Source organism: Mytilus galloprovincialis, chromosome 8, assembly GCF_965363235.1.
Source record: "Mytilus galloprovincialis chromosome 8, xbMytGall1.hap1.1, whole genome shotgun sequence".
NCBI classification, from domain to species: Eukaryota; Metazoa; Mollusca; class Bivalvia; order Mytilida; family Mytilidae; genus Mytilus; species Mytilus galloprovincialis.
The window spans coordinates 20686219-20706007 of NC_134845.1; the positions used below are offsets into that span (position 1 = coordinate 20686219).

The 19789-nt window shown below is 29.2% G+C and overlaps 1 protein-coding gene across 1 annotated transcript in view; it reads right to left on the reverse strand.

The window, feature by feature from the left end:
- The window catches only part of LOC143085294 (protocadherin gamma-A10-like), a 39845-nt gene extending 24657 nt beyond the window's left edge, over window positions 1-15188 (reverse strand). The window contains exons 1-2 of the mRNA XM_076261561.1: window positions 15058-15188; window positions 13161-13273 (exon numbers count right to left, since the gene is read on the reverse strand). The gene's annotated coding sequence lies outside the window, so the exon portion shown is untranslated. The remainder of the gene's footprint in view (window positions 1-13160; window positions 13274-15057) is intronic.
- Between the last annotated feature and the right edge of the window lie 4601 nt (window positions 15189-19789).

Consider the following 19789-nt stretch of genomic DNA (forward strand, 5'->3'; position numbering starts at 1 on the left):
AACTTGCTTTCATTTGAATCAAACAAAAATGTGTCCATAGTATATGGATGCCCTACTCACAATATCATTTTCTATGTTCAGTGGACAGTGAAATTGGGATCAAAACTCTTATTTGGCATTACAATTAGAAAGACTTTATCATAAGGAAAACATGTACTTATTAAAGTTTCAAGTTGATAGGACTTCAACTTCATCCAAATCTACATTGAACAATTTTTTTTTTAACCTGAAGTGAGACAGACTGATGAATGAAGGGATGAACGAAAGGACAAACTGACCACAGACAGAAAAATTTAATGCCCCTTAGTTGGGCATAAAAAGAAATCCAACTCATTTTCTGTTTGAATTTCTTCATGAATCTATTTGTAGCTGTTATAATGCTCCAAAATATATTAATATTTCATAATAATTTAATGATTGTATTCATAGTTTCAATATTGTATAGTAAATAAATTGGGGTCCAACATTAAAAAGTCATTAGAACTGAGGGCAGGGGAAATCTGGACTATATATTGGAACTAAATGATTGTATATAAATAATACATTTTCATCTATAATTGTGTACTTATATTTTTTGTCCTTGTAGCAAACAAAAGATTTTAAGTTTATATGACATTTAACATTTGAATTAACTTTTCAAACACAAAAAAGGTCAACAAATAAATGCCTACCAAAATTATAAAAAAAATAATTTCATACTGCAAAAAATATGATCATAATTTAATCAAAATTTATTATAACCTTGATGAAATTGTCAAGTTTTCCCAAGGATATTTCCTATTGAAAATGACACTTGTAAGTTTACTATTCAGTAAAAATAAAGATCAATCAAAGTTAACTAGCACATGTCTATCAAAATTTGTACAGATTTATGAACCTACATCTGACCATGCAAGTCCAAAAATATTACAAAGGATATTTTAATATCAATTTTATTCTATACACCTTCACTTCTGAATGAAAGGAGATAAAAGTAATATGTCAATCAGACAGCAATCCAACAATATGGTATAACAAGAAATATAAGAGTTCTTAACAATAGACTGTATCTCAACAATCAAGCAACTTTAAATTGTCTGTTTAAAAATTTTGAAAAATTATTATGAAGCCAAATTTAGGTTTTACCTTCCTCTGACACATGCAAAGTTGACCTATGATGGATTTGGCTATCATTTTATGTTCATTACGATCATAATACATATAGCTTTGCAACTGTTTCAGCACTCTTATACATCTTTAGCTTTCAAATATTTACTTTTCAACGTTCCTGATAAAGGAATTCCAATAAAAGCACTATGGAAGTATGAAATTTATAACATTTTTTTTTCAAATCGTTTAAAGTCTTAGCAACACATAAAATTCAAATCTAAAGACTTAAAATTTATCAAAAAAATACATTTACATAAGTCTAACATAAGTTTTAGAAAATTGCCTGAACATTGAGACACCCAAGCCATAAACCTATTTTAGTTTACAGATGTACATACCTATACAGGTTGGAGCCAGTAGTTCAAAAACTCATCCCCATTCTGATGGCAGAAACTATTTGTATTGTCTTTTATTCTTATGAATCACAAAAGATTTCTTATTTTAACATCTAACCTATTAATTACAAATTAATGATCCGAACTCTTTTGTTTTTACATTTTCCTATGAAGAACATTGTCAGTCAGCATGCAAAAATTACCAAATTCCTACCTAACCTTTTGATCACCTATTAATTAAGCATAGCCTCATCAATTTCATATACAGAAAACATTTTTTCTAACTTTTTTTCACAAAACAGAAATCCGCCACCTCGTTTTTTCTCAAACGTAACCTTCAACCTTTGGTCTGCTAGTAATTAGCCAAATCTTACATTAATCATTGTTTCACACCAACTCTGTTGTTTATTTTCATAACATATAAATAACATCTACAACATGTATAAGTTAATATACAGATTTTCCATACTTTCTGTTATTCCAGCATTTATACAGATGTAAAAACTTTAGAAATTACCCCTACAAGTTTATAAGTAGAACCATATATTTTGAAATTTAAACAACATTTTCCTGTTCTGGTTTAAATATTGCATAAAATGTTTACCCATTAATGTTATTATTACATATGTTTAGAAAATACAGACTGATTTCTGGAGTAAATATTACAAAATATGTTTAGACAAAACTTATTTTTTTGAGATTTTTTTTTATCCCCATATCATTTTCCACACTTTAAATGCACAGACTGGATTTGGAGGATCCATTGTCTTTTTTAATAAACATAACAGTTAAAACTGTGGTATAATTTCATCATGTGTGCAAGGATTTGATATTGTTATACAAATCCTTGATGCTAAAGTACTAATATTTGGTGACAAAGAAAAACATTTTTTTTGTGGAAATAACTTAATTTCAGGGCTTTAACAAATTTTAAATGCAGGCTTCCAAAGAACACTTTTTGGTTTGTTGAACTATTGAAATTCCATATTCTTGGAATACAAGAGAATAATAAAACTCGCTGTAGACAACACCATTTGTTAGGACCCAGAAACAAATTATGAACAAACAGACAGACAGACAACTGTATCATAGTCAGGCAAATTCTTATCACCCTTCAGACTTATTTCTGATTGTATAATATTTCTAGGGAAAGGTATGCATGTTTGCCAGGTATGTGAATATCTTAAATTATAATAATCATGTATTACAACATGCTGTTTAATGATAATCAGATGATCAACAGCCAGTCAAAATCAGATAGTGGAACAAGATATTAGGAAATTTAAGGAATCTTTCTTGCATTTAATATGAAAAAGGTGCAAAAAATATAAACACAACATAATGCCAATGCAATTATTTAGCATACAAAATATTCTGAAGCAATTATGAAAATATTTTATGATTAACCAAAATGCGTTCCTTCCATACTTCATTAAAATTTCCCATTTTCTGGGATAAAAACTTGGTAATTAAAAAGTCGTCTTTTTACTTACTGTCGATAATTACCAAAAACATCAAAAAGCACAACTAATCCTCCACAAAAAAGCCACAAGTACAAATAGCAGTAAGGTATCATTATAGTCGACAATAAAGGACTCACAACCCATAGAGTTAAAGCCTGAGCTAAAGTACTTAGTGATTCTACTAAAGTGCCAGACAGGGCCTAATTAACTCAGGTTTAATTAGCTGGTTCTATCAGACACTTCAACATGTAGATAATTATCACTATTTATTGCTTATTAATGAATGCCAAGTGAAATGGACTGAGATGCAAAAATTAGAAGGATTTATAAACACATTTAATTTTTCATGAATAAAAACAAAACATGCATTTGTATTTGATTATTTACCTTTACATAAGATGCATTTCTTCACCTTCATGAAGCAAAACAAATGTGAATATATGAATAGCTCTTCAATTATTTGAACATTGAGTCAAATCACCATAATACTGAACCTGTAAGCTACTATCATGCTGATAATTACGATATAAATAAAATTATAGCAAAGCTTTTTCTAATATATATGTATTCTTATCCATTTTATTTATGGACTGATAAGTACCTTATCTGTATCAAAAGTAGTTTTTATAAGGTTCTAGTGATACAAAGGACACTGATATAACACACTTTGCACAATGAATCAAAGTGATTCATGTAAAAGGAAAAAAGAAAATGCATGCATTTAGATCATTCAGCATATAGGTAACTGCTTCTAAAAAACTAAGCACTATTGTTTTTTTATTATGTAACTTGCTTCAAATCTAGGAGTTTATATTTATTTCATCACAACCCAATTTGAAAAAAATTACATTAGCATGAATGAAATGAAAAACCGAATCAGAATTATATTCAGATACTTTAAATAAAACCTCCAAAGATCTACCTTGCTACAAGCATTGAGGAACTGGTAGTTTCAAAAAATGTAGTGCTAAAGTAGACTCCTAATCATTATTAGACATAAATGAAAAGACCATGCTTTAAAGTGGTGGCCACCTGTAACATGGCAGATCTGCAAGCGCCTTACACAGTACAGCTACATTATAAAGTTCCCTTTCCAACCTTAAATTATTTCTTTTTACTAAAGCTGAATACTGTTATGTAATAAGTAATGGGTGAAAGTCATAGACAATGGCAATTATTGCAGTATACCCATCAATTCTGTGAGTTTGGATAAAATAGTTACTGGTTTTGGAGCTAATATGGGTTTTTGAATCCCAATGCAGTTCAATACCTATACTACCAGGGTTTTTTTAACAGCCTTTACTACCCATAAAGGATTTGCATGGTTGTGGTTTTTCAGACAAAATACTACCAAAACAATACTTATATAATGGGGGAGAATTATATAAAAGGTGTCTGTATTTTTTTCTCATGATGTACTTAATGGATACATTATATGGGTCTGTAACATTTTATATGATCAATTCAGTAAGAAAATACCTTTTCAATCAATCTGTTGTAAATCAAGCTAAAATTTCCAGTCAGGGAACAACAACTCCAGAAAATTTTCATGAGGCAATTTTCAAATAACTAATAATTTATATTTTCAAGGGCTTTTCTGTCCATTCAAAGAAGCACAACTCACATAAAGTTTTAAGACTGGCTCTGCTTTTGATTGACATCCTGTAAAAATGATAAAAATCCACTAAAAACTTTGATGTAAGAGTTCTCCAAATGTCAGGGGACGCAGGGAATATCAGGCATTTGTATGTCAATGATTTCTATGATTATTGCAATTAAAAAGCCAATATGAAGAGTAAAATTAAGAAATCTTTAAAATTTGGCCTCTTTTTCAATTTTGCAGATATATATATGTAATATTTGAGAAACCATTGACACATCAATACCCAAGGCTACAGATATTCTTCCTCCCCCAATTTCCTTTATTTCAAGATAACACTGATAAGAAAAGAAAACAAGAATTTCTAGAAACAACACATGCAACCCCTAATGAATACAAATCAAAAGCAACATCCAAACCCTTTGTCCGTAGTGCTTAACACACCTCCCTAATAATAATGGACACAGCAGGAACATATAGGCTTTGTTTCATCTTAATCTTAATTATGATAAGCGATAAAATTTGTAATTAAATGGTTGATAATTCATTAGTTTATCTAACAGTGAGTAATTAACTGTCCTTCTTATGTCAGAAATAACATCACTGCCTGCTAATTTACCATGTAAAACATTATAAAAAGACAAATTGGGAGAACGTTTTTATGATTAATGAGAAAAATAATATGGAAAATTAAAGTATTAGTCATTCACTAAGATTATTCTTTATTTTAAATTGTTAACAAAGGAATTGTAAAGTACATGAGTGTTTAAAAAGTGATCATCAGAACACAAAATTTTAGCTCTTTTTTCAGTGTGCAAAACAACTGAAGTTTCACACTAAAAGTCAGGTAGATTTGCACACCCAAATTTATAGCATTCATATTATCTATTATCTTTAAGTTTCGAAAAGCTTGCATTTGACCATTTTCAAACCTTTATAGGTCAATGGAGGTTTTCTAATCAAAGGGAAGCAAAAATGGCTTAACCCCCCTTTTTCTGTAGTAACGACTGAAAACTTACAGTGAAGAACCAACTATCCAATTATCGATGGCCAGACTGAAAGAGATCAAAGTATTATACTATTGACAAGATAGGTCTGCCATATTGCATTCAATGAAATAAGCATGTCCATGTTTTGTTACCAATCTATCAAATCTTGGTCATTTATAAGGTATTTTATGACATTTTTATGTAAATCACCATAAATCGGGATATGTTCTGCAATAAAATCCATCACCTGCCTTAGTTTAAAGTGATTTTGATTGTTTTCTTGGACAATGCTGTGTTGTTAATTGTAAAAATATTGATTCTGATTATTTGGGAAAATGATTTTGTATCTGAAACAGATTTTAAAACTTTGCCTGAAAAAATACAATTAAATCAGATAGCTGGCTTTACAACCTTCACCACAGATTAATATGGGTAAATATTTTTTTTAAATCAGCTTTTATTTCAGCTGTTGATTACAAATTAGTATTTTGGCTAACACAAACTTCTGCTAAGTTTTAACATGAAACGATAATAATTCTTGATAACTATACCTAGAACCTTATATATACTTCTATACCATCCTTTACATTTTTATTATTTATCTGCATGAAAAGAGGGGGAGGGGGCAAGTGAAACAGAAAAAAATATTATTTGGATTAGGAATTTTATTTCATAAATTCATTGTTTTAAACCTATTGAGTATTAAAAAATTATGATTTAGCTAAAGAACTTCAGGTAAATCCCCTTATTCTCAAAATGAATCTTGTTTGACAGTATTTTCCTTAAAACAAAAAAATAACTTAAACGTATGTCAAAACCCCTCAATTAAAGGTATTTATGAAATGCATTCTATTATAAAAAGTACATGTTTTCATTAAGTATATATTTTAAAATATTTATTAATAATAAAGTGTACCTTTTTTTACTAATTAAAAAAACATTAAAATTAAGACAAGATATTTTTGACACTTGACTATAATTTAGTGGGGAAAAAACAACAAATAAAAACTATCCTACCTTTTTTTGTAATAAATTTGGTTGTATTCCAAAAATAAAAACCCATGTAGTATTATGACATTGTAATTACTTAATTTTCAATTTTCACTATGCAATACATAAATACCTTTTAACAGTGTCTATTTTTTATCTGCAGACATCTTACCTACCTGATTTAATTTTGTATAATTATCGTAATTTCCTGTTGTTAATTAAATTAAACGACTGCCTGACACGACTTAAATAAGCGATCAACGTCTTGATAATTATTGTCAATACAACAAAACGCAAATAATTTTCTTAACACGAGTCTTCCTTATCACTTTCAGTTAAATGAGAGTAGTTTTTTTTTTTTTTATAAAAGCTATGATTTCATCTTTTCACCAATTCCTACCTGTATTTTACCTGTCAATAATTAAGTTACCTGGAGTATTCTTCAAGACAGGAGAGGATCAAGCATTGATCAACAAAATTGTTCAATTAAAGATTACATAACTAAATACCTTTTATAACATACAAAAGAACAACGACTAAATACTATATCACGACTAAGTGTAAATGGCAAAAATAAAATCTGTTTAATTAACTCCTTCAAAAGTCCATTGTATTAGTTAATTCAATCTTAAGCTAATATTTCCTCTCAAAACACCAGAATTGTTGTTAAAACTTTATTACCGAGTGTCTAAGGTTTTGATTGGAAGACAATAAAACTTGACTATAATGGGGGACCTTATATAACTTGAAATAAAAACAATGTCTGCTTTTTTGTTACTTCGTCATTTAGTCTTTCTCTCTATATTCACACATTTATGACATTGTAATGTGAATAGACAAATATTTTGTCTGAGGTGAAAATTCTAAAACATTCTGAGTGAAACTGACCACTTAGTTCATTAAAAGGTCAATAAAAATTGAAATTTCTTTAATGGCTTTTGCATAACATGTTTCCATACTATATAAATTACCATTATTATGGCATAGCAGACTTTCTGATTTTAAAACAGTGTAAAATAGGTAAAAGCATATTATATGATAATACCATACGAGAGTCAATATCGTTTAAAACTGTTGTCATTTCTGCTTTTTGAGATAATTCCAATGAGGGTTGAAGTGAGATTTTTTTTAAATCATAGATCATTGTTGACTGGGCTAAACCAATGTCAACTGGACAGGCCTAGAACTTTAGCTACTGGAAAAGACTTGAAATAGGCACTAGGATAGAATTTATCAATGGCATCTGGACAGAACTGAATCGTTTGCAACCAGCCATAGGCATGACCATACCAAGAAGGATATTGAAAAATGACAAAATAAAAAGAAAATTATTACACCAATAAACACTGTATAGGCTTGTTGAAAATGGCTGTATTGAATCACTTTGTTCTTATAGTTATAGTTTCCCTGCAAACCTACATCATCTTAGAAGTCTGTCAATTTAAAACAGATGACTACCAAACCCTGCTTAAACAATTATGCATGTTTTTGCAGACTGAAACATATATTTTGAAAATAAATGAGATTTTTTTATTCTTGTTTTGACAATTTCACATTTAACACATGACACTGTTGAAATGCTTTCTTCTCACTAAACAGCAAAGTTGTTTCTTACATTAATATATCATCACAGCAAAACATGCAAGTATCATTCTATAATGAACTAAAGTCATGCATGCAAAAAACAACACCATTTCTGCCATAAATAAAAGATTTGGAAAGTTATATGCTTATTCTGCTTTCTGCAGATAATTAAGGTTGGAATTTTATATAATGTGTCTGCAAAAAACATGACTACAGCAGTAAACTGAAGAAGCAACCACTAAGACCTAAGAACTAACTCAACACATTTCAACAAGCATAAATTGATTGTTATGGTGCCTCAATAAATCTAGAACACTAATTATAAGAATATCTTTGATCTATGAACAGAACAGAACAGAACAGAACAGAACATATTTTATTTCCAATTAAGGGCCCACAAGGGGCATACAGAGCATACATGAATAAGGCAAAAGAATATTGATTTGCATAGATACATAGATACAAACAATTTTTTTTTACATACAGTTACAATACAATTACTAACTCATATTCACTTTAATAAATTTACCAACAGCATTAAGGACCTGATTGTCTTCACAGTTTAATAAATAAATAAATTTATGCTGATTATCAAGTATAGAAAAATTCGGAATTCTTTGGCAAACAAAGTCAAAGAGAGCATCTCTATCCGATTTAAAATTTTCACAGTTAGTTAAAAAATGGATTTCATCTTCAACACAGCCAGAGGAGCATTTTTTGCAAATTCTTTCATTTCGTGGAATATTTGAAAAACGACCAACTTCAATTTGAAGCTTATGAGCAGAAATACGTAATTTGCATATAGATCTTCTAAAATCAAAGTTCTTAATTAAAGAGAGATAATTTTCATAACCAAAATTCTGCTTAAATTTCACATAATTAAACAGTTTTCCATCAGAAGCTTTATTTTGGCTAGCATACCAATTGCTAATATATTTAGTGTGAATTAATTTACTAGATATGTTCAAAAATTTATATTGTCCGAAATGTTTTACTTCTTGTTTAATTTCAAAAACTTCTAACACTTTTTTAACAAATGAGAACCAAGAAGTTATGTTAGATTTGTGAAGCTCTTGGCTGCATTTATAAGCATCTTTCAATAGACTGAATTCAGTTGTAAGATTTTCAAATCTATACCAGTATTTTACAATTGACTTTACAATATCATAATGTAAGGGGAAACGTCCCAGTTCTGATAATACAGCAAAATTGACACTCCTTTTGTGTACACCAAGTATAAATTTGGAAAATTTAAGATGGAGATTCTCACACTTAAGATTTTTAAAAACATTTTCAAGATTGAATGAGGAAGACTGTAATTTATTACAAGACACATTATAACCTCCCCATACCTCTGAATTATATAACAGAATGGGTTTTAGGGTATGATCAAAAATATGAACACAAGATTTTATTCCAGGAGACAAATTGATAAAATCCTTTCTAAGTTTATAGTAGGCCTTAAGAGCCTTATTATAAAGTTCAGTTTTAGCTAGATGAAAACTTCCAGATGCAGTAAAGTGAACACCTAAATATTTGTAATGAGCGACACAGTCAATCAAGTTATTCTGCAGTCGAAAATTGAAAATTTTCCTGAATTTTCCTTCCAGCCTTATTAAAAATTATGACTTTAGTCTTTCTAATATTAACTTTCAGGCACCAGTCAGCACAATATTTTTCTAGCTGATCAAGTCTACTTTGAAGCCCTGTGGCTGATGTTGACATAATCACAATATCATCCGCATACATTAAACAATTTAATTTCTCTGAGTGCAGGGAAACTGCATCCAGACAGGAGTCAAGATAGGATGGGAAGTCATTTATAAAAATTTTAAATAATGAAGGACTCAAGTTGTCTCCTTGTCTTACACCTAATTTAATGCTAAAAGGGTCAGTGAGAGAAGCTCCAACTCTTACACATGCTTTACTATTATTATACATATCTGATATAATATTATAAAATAAAGTACCAACTTTCATATTAATAAGCTTCAGTTTAAGACCTATATGAATTACACTGTCGAATGCTTTGCGAAAGTCTACAAAACAAGTATATAGTCTACCCTCTTTACTGTGACAGTATTTGTCTATCAGTGTTTTCAAAATAAATATATGATCTGAAGTTCTGGCATTTTTTGTAAAGCCAATCTGAGAATTATGAATTAAGTTGTTTTGGTACAAAAATTTGTCAAGTCTTGTATTCAAAATATTGTTAAAAAGTTTACCAATGGTACTAGTAATTGTTATACCTCTATAGTTAGATGGATCACAAGGATCATCTGATTTAAAAATTGGCGAAATAAAACCATCAGCCCAAATCTTTGGGTACACACTATTCTTGAGGCACAAATTAAATAATTTATATAAGCAACTTATCAAATATGACTGACTATATTTTAACATTTCATTTGAAATCAAATCAGGTCCACAGGCCTTGCCTGATTTTAAGCTCGCAATAGCATCAGAAATTTTCTGCTGGTTAATATGAGCAATTAAAATATAGATCTAGAATTAAACAGGACTATATTCAACCAAACAAGAATGTGTCCATAGTACATGGATTCCCAACTTGCACTATCATTTTCTATGTTCAGAAGACCATGAAATTGGGGTCAAAACTCTAATTTGGCATTAAAATCAAAAGGATTGTAGCATAGGGAACATGTTTTAAGTTGATTGGATCTTAACTTCATCAAAAACTACCTTGACCAAAAGACTTCAACCTGAAGGAGGAGACAGATGGATGTCAGAACAGACAAACGAACAGACAAAAAAAATATAATGCCCCTAGGTGGGACATAAAAACTGGGGGAAATTTTTATACATTAAACATGTTGGGCTGGACAAACCAACTTCAGTGGCATTGCCATTGTACCACCTAGTCTTTTAAAAACTCAAAATACAAGCAAATTTACACAGTGAATGTTTCACGACACAAGTAAATTACTTCCCTTTTGGCTTATCTGGTATCATAAAGTCCAAGAAAAAGATTTGATTATACTTACTATAAATACTAATTGCAAGCAACATTGTTTATGAACAAAAAGCAGCTTTATATACTTTGGGAAAAACAAAATGAAATCAAATTGTTTCTACCTGTGTAATTATTTGTGCGACAAAATATGCTCAAACTGAAATATTTGACAACACAATTTTCTACTGTAACAATTTTGGGTGACAAAAAATTCTGATAGTGAAAAACACTTCTTTAAACTGCTTATAACTGTGTCAAACTTGTCTTTATACAGAAACTGATGTCCACATAAAATGAACTGGTAGTTAGTTCTTTACACAAAAAAATATAATATTGCAAAGAAGTAACTACTCTTAGAATTGTATTAAAAATTTTATATAGAGGGAAAATATTTAAGGGTCACTCTGGGAACAGTATATCTAATATATATATGTTCCTGGGTCACTGCAAACTTTATCAATATATCACTTATTAAATGGTTGCTATACATTAAAGGTTGCTCTAAATATTTCTTTGAGAAACAAGAACCATTTTGTGTATAAATATTGACTTAATTTTAATCTGCCAATGTCCACTTCAAATTGCTATTGAGGATGCATAGTTTTCAATAAGTTTTGTTTTTGATCGTTAATTTGACTCAGATTTCATCATCAAGTTGTGAATTACCCATCTAAGTGTTGTATTTATTTAATATAATTAGATTTGGGGGATATAAGGAACTTCAGAGGTGTCAAGTTCACTATAATGTACATCTATGATCACTGATAATTCTTCAATACACTAGTAAGGTCACAATGTAAATATTTACATGGATATCTTGTCTTTTGATATTAAAGAGTGGTATTTAACAAAATATTAGTGTAAAGTACAGAAAGATGAAATATAATGCTTATGTAAAAATTCATAATGTTTTACTGATAAGATGTTTTATAAATGTAAAGCGTTGAAAACTCTAATGGCTTATTAGCTAGGTTACTTCAATGATGATAAAATATTCTAGGTAATTGTTTTTTAAAACAGATTTTCTTTGAGATTTGTTTAAAGTATATTTTAATGTTTTCAGATGCTTGTTTACTCATTTTGTTTTTTTCCTGGATCCATTTCAGATAGCGCACCTTAAATAATGTTAATGTACATAGTCTTAATCGATATATATAAGTTATGTATTCATGAAATTACATTTTACTTACTTTAGATATTTCAAAACATAAGCAACCACACAAATATTTTGGTCAATTACAATATTCTGTGTCAGCTTACTGCTAAAATCTCTTAAAATCATTATCAAACTCTCAATGAAAAAAACATCAAAAAGTCCCTGGTTCTATGATATTTTCAATTTTTCTTTCCCACAGATAATTTAGTTTTGATAATTTAGTTAGTTTTAAGACCAAAAGTCTCAAAATAATAATAATTCCAAATAGGCTTTTCATATTTGCCACTACAATTTCAGCAGTTGACAATTAAACAACGCAATCTAGCGAATAGATTAAAACATGCTTCCCAGTACTTCATAGCTTAAAGCAGTGTAGCAAGAGCATATGGTAGAAATGAACAGCATTTATCCTAAAGCAAAGGTTATTAAAGACCAAAGGTTTTTATAGTTTGCAGATTGCAAGCAATTTTAAAAATAATTGATTTTTAGTGACAAATCCTCCTTGAAAGAAAATAGTACTGTGAGCACAGCATAGGCAAGAATAAATATTTCATCAGAACTAACTCTAGTATAATCCTCTTTCATTGCTCTAAGCAAATACCTACCTTCAAATAAAATGATCCTTTAAAATGCCACTTCAAAAAACAATTTCTATTAAACATTGTAAAAAAAAACTCTTCAAATTTTTTAGACGCCAATTTCTAACAGTTGAAGTCAAAAGTAACATATAATTCTCATTTTAGTTAATCCTTTAATAATTTCAATTTTGTGCATTTTGACCTTACAAATTGATTCTCATGGTTGATTTCACAAGGACATTTCAAATAAGTCAAATGTACTTCATCCTATAAATTAAATTTTAATATTTGTTGTATCTGTCAGCATTTTATTCACATATGATTAATTTATAAATCACTTACCTGAAACAGATCTTTGTGGTAATGCCGACTCTTCAGAACTCTTTATGGTTCAAGTTTTAGGAAATCATTCAGCATCCCTTTCAACAGCAATAATACAAATCTCTATATGTATCCTATAATCATATTCAACAAAATACATAAAATATTCCGTGAAGGTCTATTAGCATTTAATTTTGGCTGCTGAATAGAATGTGTGGTACATTAAAAAAATTATGTGTTTGAAATTATGACAAGACAATTTAACCTAACATTTCAGTATCTCTCAGTCTTCATAAGCTTGAATAAAAAGTGTTTTCGTCATTGAGATGCAATTCAATACCAGCTTCCCTAAAATTCAACTAAACCATCTTATTTTAAAACTTTTCAATGATTTTCCTTAAAAGCTATCAAATATACTCATTCTGATTTGTAGTATCTTAAAAGAAACAACCCTGTCTTACTTTTGTTATTTGGACAATTTTCTTGTAATATTTCAAAATAGTAAGAATATCTTTTTTCTTGTGTTAATTTTGTTCTACATCGGTGTTGAAACAAGAGATACATATTTTGTATCATGTAATTGTTGAATATCTTTTACAAAATCAAAGAGTTTTAAAAAAAGTTAAAATTTTGTCATTTGAAGGAGACTCAATTGGTTGAAACTTATATCCACCTGATAACCTAGTGCTTTCTTTTTTTACTCTATTATATTTGACAAACAATTTAAAGGGGTGATTATTAGAGGTTAAGATTATTCTAATGATAACAAGACAAAAAAACCGATAAACAAAAAGGTTACAAAATAACAATTACCACTGCAGATAATCATCAAAACAACAAGTGCAAAAATCTTCAAGTTTTTTCACTTATTTGTCAAAATTTCTGAAAAACTAAACTTAATTCAATTTGCAACCTGAAATTTGATTTAAAAATTATTAAAGGTATTATCTAACTATCTAGGTTACCCTAAAAATCTATTTTCAAACTAAATTGAAAAAAAAGAAAGAATAGTGTTATAATCTTTGCTTGTCATCTTAACCTATTAGCAGACAAAAACATATTCTTCATGAATTTTCATTTGAATGTGTAGGTAATTATGTGAGGCGACAAGATGATCTGTATAATTTGGTTTCATTAAAAATACAGAAATTAAAAAGATAATATTTCTTATTATTCACTGCTTGTAGCAGCTCTGATTTCATCAGATGATATTATTTAATCATATTACAGAGAATATCACACATTCTGCATATAATTTTAAATCACTACAGTTGTCCCTCTGATAGCAACTATGAGATTTCAATCTCTCTTTCACTCGTAAATTATAGAAAATGCACTAAATTTAAATAAAATTGTGTTTTTCTGCTTTAGGTTAGAAACCTTGAGTTTTATTTTAGCTGATAACAGTAATTTTGCAAGAAGAATGGCAAAAACAAATACTCTGTTCTCTTCACTGTCAGTAAAATAATTCAATTCTTTAGCATTGTATACATATAATACTTTTAATTGACAATTTATTTTTAATATTATTATTCTATATTTAATTTATTACATTTGCAAATCATAAACAAACCCTTGTGTACCATATATTTATTTTTTTCCTGTATTTTACTAAATTTATGAGTAAGTTTTCAAAAATAACTCGGCACTTCCCCAATATTTTTATTTTCACTCTCTCAGAAACTACAAATATGAAAAGTAAAGGAGTAGAAATCGATCAAAAATAAATTTAACTTACATATTTATATCCATGCACAGAATTTGGACAATTTTATGAAACCATTAGCCAGATTATAAGTAAACCTAAGTACTCCAATGAAAAATATTTAAATTCTGTACTTAAGATCTAAAAGATGAGTATTTGCTGTCCTAAGAATACTTCAAGTGGTCACAGGTGATGTACAGGTGTTAACATTACCTTATTTTTTCCTTGCAAGATCAAAGGCTTGACACTCCTCTTGCTGTCCAATATTAAAAATTCAACTGACAATGACCATCTTTAGCTAGCTTACTATTTTTTCTTAAACTTTTGGTGGCTCGTTCGTCAACCTGTTAGGGAAAACAAGGGTACAAATTAGAACAAATCATTAGAAAAATTGAAAGGACAGGAAATCAGTGACAATCATTTAGACAGGTGAGTAAACCAGTGATGTAACTACTAAAGACCAATGGTCAGTTTTTGACATTTGTTACAAGTAACAACTTTTCAATTAAAACTGGACAATGGAAAGTTGATTTGTACTATTAATCATAAGATAATCAAACAGCTACTGTACATTGGGTCAATTTGATATCTCAGTAATATTACTATTTAACTTTGGTATACAAGTTTATATCAGGACAATTGAAAAGAATGTGGTGTCCCTCATCTTCTGTTTTTTTGTTTGAAAGTTAAAGAAAAATTCAACAATTGAACCTGACAGACAGAACCAATGATCAAATTTAAAGTGCCTTATTAGAAAGGTTACCCTATTTTCAAAGTGTTTCCAAGGCTCACATGAAGTAAACAACCTTTGCATAAAGAATACAGTCCCTTACTTACAGATTTTATAATTAGAACATGTAGTGTGTGCTTTTATGTATCAGGCTTTAAAAATAGGGATGGACAGGGTTTACCAAGCCCTTTAAAGTTTTGCTTGGAATACAAAAAAAAAAAAATGTTCTGTGATCTAATAATCTCTTGGCTAAGTAGCTAAGTTTTTTTAACAATCCCAAAACAAATCACTGACTGAAGAAAATGTTGGACATGGAATTGAAAAATAGAATGTCTCAAATACTAGTTTGTAAGAAAATAAAGACAACAAAAAGATTTTTTTTAGCTGCAGTATTGAATTGACTCTGGTTTATACTGCTAAGACTTAGACTTTTTCAAGAACTAAGGCTTCAACTGTAAAATCCTTGGTTAAACTAAATACTTTTACCAGCCTCAGTCAGGTTATTTTAGAATCCATAGTAACAGTTACAGAACCTGGCCAAAAGTATATGTCACCTGCATTTATTTGCTATTATTTCATATAAAAACACATTTTTTTCAAAAAAAAATTTTGAAGGCATTTATGGTTGGATTTTTATAAACAAGGCATTATAAAAAGACAGAGAATTGTCCATTAAAGAATATTTGTTTGTTGGCTCTAGTTTTGTTGTCAGTTGTTTTTGTTTTCTCTTGATTTGAACAAATAAAATTTTATAATTTAATTTAGTTGAATATATGTATAGCAAATTTCTGAACAGAAAATAATATGTGTTTATCTCATGTGAAAATGACAATAATCAACAACAAAAATACAACCAAATAAAATAATAAACCTGTGACAATTCTGCTTCAATTGGTATCAAGGTGCTTAAAAACAAACCAGAATTGACCTCAAATTATTTTTCAGATTTTCTGAAAAAAATTTAGGTAGTTATATATAAAATATATAGGGGAAAATCTAAAGTGAGGAATACTTATGGTCATGATCTATTGCAGTTACTTTAATACCTTTGCTTAATTTTCTATTATTGATTTTTAACTTTCGAATCACAAAAGTGCAAATCAGTCATTCCCAAAAAATGGGTACAATTCGAATGTAGACACTGTTAAAAAATAAATTTCAACTGCGCAGAGAGAGAGTGTTGTTTTCTTCTGTGTCTATATCTAGTCTGTCATTTTTTTAATTTTTACTTACACCATTTTAGTTGTTTTCTAGTTTTAGCATTTTTTGTAAGACAAGGTAAGTATGAACATATCGGAGGTTAGTGTTGTATAAAGTCATCTTAAAAATTGCATTAGAGAAAAACACAAGATTTAAATCCAGGCTCATGTGAAATGGGTTACATTTACCACCATAGCAAACTGATTTATACGTATTATTCTGTATATATTGAAAGCAAATACAAATTTTAAGGTCTGAATTAATATAGTGTTTAAAAAATAATTCAAATAAGTAGTTTTCACAACTTATTTAGTTATAAATTTAAACTAATGAAATGTTATGCTGTATAATATTTTAGTTTCATAATACAGCTTTCCAGGAAAAACCCTATTATTTATGTTTTGAATCACTTGTATGTATTTTTTATGCTTGTATTAATCCACACCCCCATCTTTGTTACGGAGGTTGATATCAAACCAGCATCTGAATGCTGATACATAGTAACACTGAACTCTTTAATGCTAGCTTTTCTAAACAATTTATTGACATTACAAACTAAAAAAACTGTTTTCTATCAAGTTATATGTTTCTTTTAGTCAAATGGACTTGTTCTTGTCAAAATCTCCATAACGATTCATGAACTTTCACTCAAAAATATGTTTTACCTAAACCGAATACTGTTCAACTAAATTTTATTAGCTCTATACAGATAATGTCATCTTCCTTCACACCATAATGTATGTATTATACTCAACTATGAAGTTTTGGAGTCAAAATAGTTTCATTTCGAAAATTTCTATCCTCCGTAACGACATTTAAAACCTCCATAACGACATTTAAAACCTCCATAACGGACAATTCCAGTTCTTACCAACAGCAAACATATAAATGAATGTAAATATTGGAATTAAATGACAAACAAGACAACAGAATTAAACATTTTTCTTAGTAAATCGTTATCTAAAAAGAGTAAAGTCCTGTTAGAGAAAAAAAAACTTTTTTTCCTTAAATTTCTATCCTCCGTAACGTAAATCAATGATGTCGTCTATGATTGACATCACCTTTTGATTTTTATTAGTGATAATTGATGAACTGATTTGGTATCTATAACAATGTACAAGAATTTCAATTGGTATGATCGTGTTTACATGCATCTTTAGATTTTTTTTATTTGCATAACCTCCGTTACATTGATGAGTCCTAAATAATCTTGAAAATGTTTGCCATAAACCGCTGTTAAAGTTATGATTGTCGTCGTAATTACACAAGTTGTGTTGTTGACTATTTTAAATCTAAGAACATGGCTGATATAACGTTTATTAAACGTTATAATGTTGCTCACATAATAGGGAAAAAACAAGTTAACCTACCTTTCTCAAAACAACATTTTTTTTTCTCAAAACCTGTATTTTGTTTGTCTATTTTCTTTATAATAAATGATGTCTGCTACAAAAATGACTTTCGGCAGTGTCGGCAGCCGCTGATACTGATAAAAAAGTCTGACAACTTAACTGTAAATAACTGCGTCACGGAGGTTATTTAAACGGAGGTTAGTTTTATTTACATTATACATGGAAATATGTAACAATATTGTTGAGTTGCTTTCTCAAAACTGATTATTGAGAATCTTTATGGGTGCTTTCAATGAAATAATCATCATTTTGATTTGTTCTTGGTTAGTGCGTTCCAAAATACGCGTTACGTAGGTTGGATTCTTATATGCGACAATCGAAAAAAAGAGAGAGAAGATTTTTTTTTATTTTTTCGTTTCATTGCAATAAAAGTTAAAGGCAGGATTTTAAAATTTGATGTATCAACTTTGCTTAAAGTCACTTTGGGCATGATTTCCAATCATATAAATATGTTTTGACTGTACCTAAAGATACGTTACGGTAGGTTATACGTTTATCGGCGACATTGGTTTAATGGGTAAATCAAAGTGTATATTATAACTTTTGATTCTAAAATATTTTTGTGGATAAAAATCAAAATAGTGTCATATAAAAAAAGCAAATCTATTCATGATTTAGATGAAATAAAGTATTTTAATTCACACCGATATTTGGAGTTTTTCTTGGCGACATTCGGAATTCGTGTGACTTCCGTATATTGAATAGAAAATCACACAAATATATTTACGATATACATCACAAAATAATATAATTTTATTTTAGTATACATATTAATCACTTAGAACACGAAAAAGATTATCTGTGACATATGTTAAGCTTGCATTTTGTGGTTATTTGCCGGCGACACTGAAATTTTGTAATTGTACCCATTTTTTGGGAATGACTGAAATGTGGCATTAAATTTCTGCTCACCTTTTTTCCATTTAGATTTTGTAAATTATATATAGAATAAATCTTTAAAAAATGCTGTAATTTGAAAATGATCTCAAATATTTTAATATTTGTTGTTCCAATACTTAAAAATGAACATCAACTTTTTTCTCAAAATTATATGCCAGAGAAATATGGGACAGGTGTGAGATAAGGGAGACAACTCAATTTAAAATTAGCAAAATCTGATCCATTTTGTATACAGACGACACTTCGCCGGGAATTTCTTCAGTGAAACACGAAATGAGACAACTTTCAAGGAAAACATTTTGAAACAAGTTTACCACAGAAAAGGTTTTTAGACAGTCCCAACTGATACAGAGCCAGAAGTGACCAGAGATGCCTCAATCAGAGACATATAAAGACATGAACAGTTTTTACGTTCTCTTTATAACAGTATACAATGCATTTAAGTTTTCGTTGAGACTACTAGAGTTTATCTAACAAACAGAACCAAATAAATGAATACAGCTGACACAAATCAAGATCACAGGTTCTCGGGACTCTCCTGGTTGCATGTACGCTCAAGGGAGCTAACTCCAAATAACTGTAACAGGTTTTCCCGCGTTTTTTTTGTCCGGTAAAAGGGGAATAAGTCAAAGACAATCTAAATCAAAACGACCCACGATTGAAGTCAGGATTTCATTCAGTACCAAAGAAGCAATATTAGAAA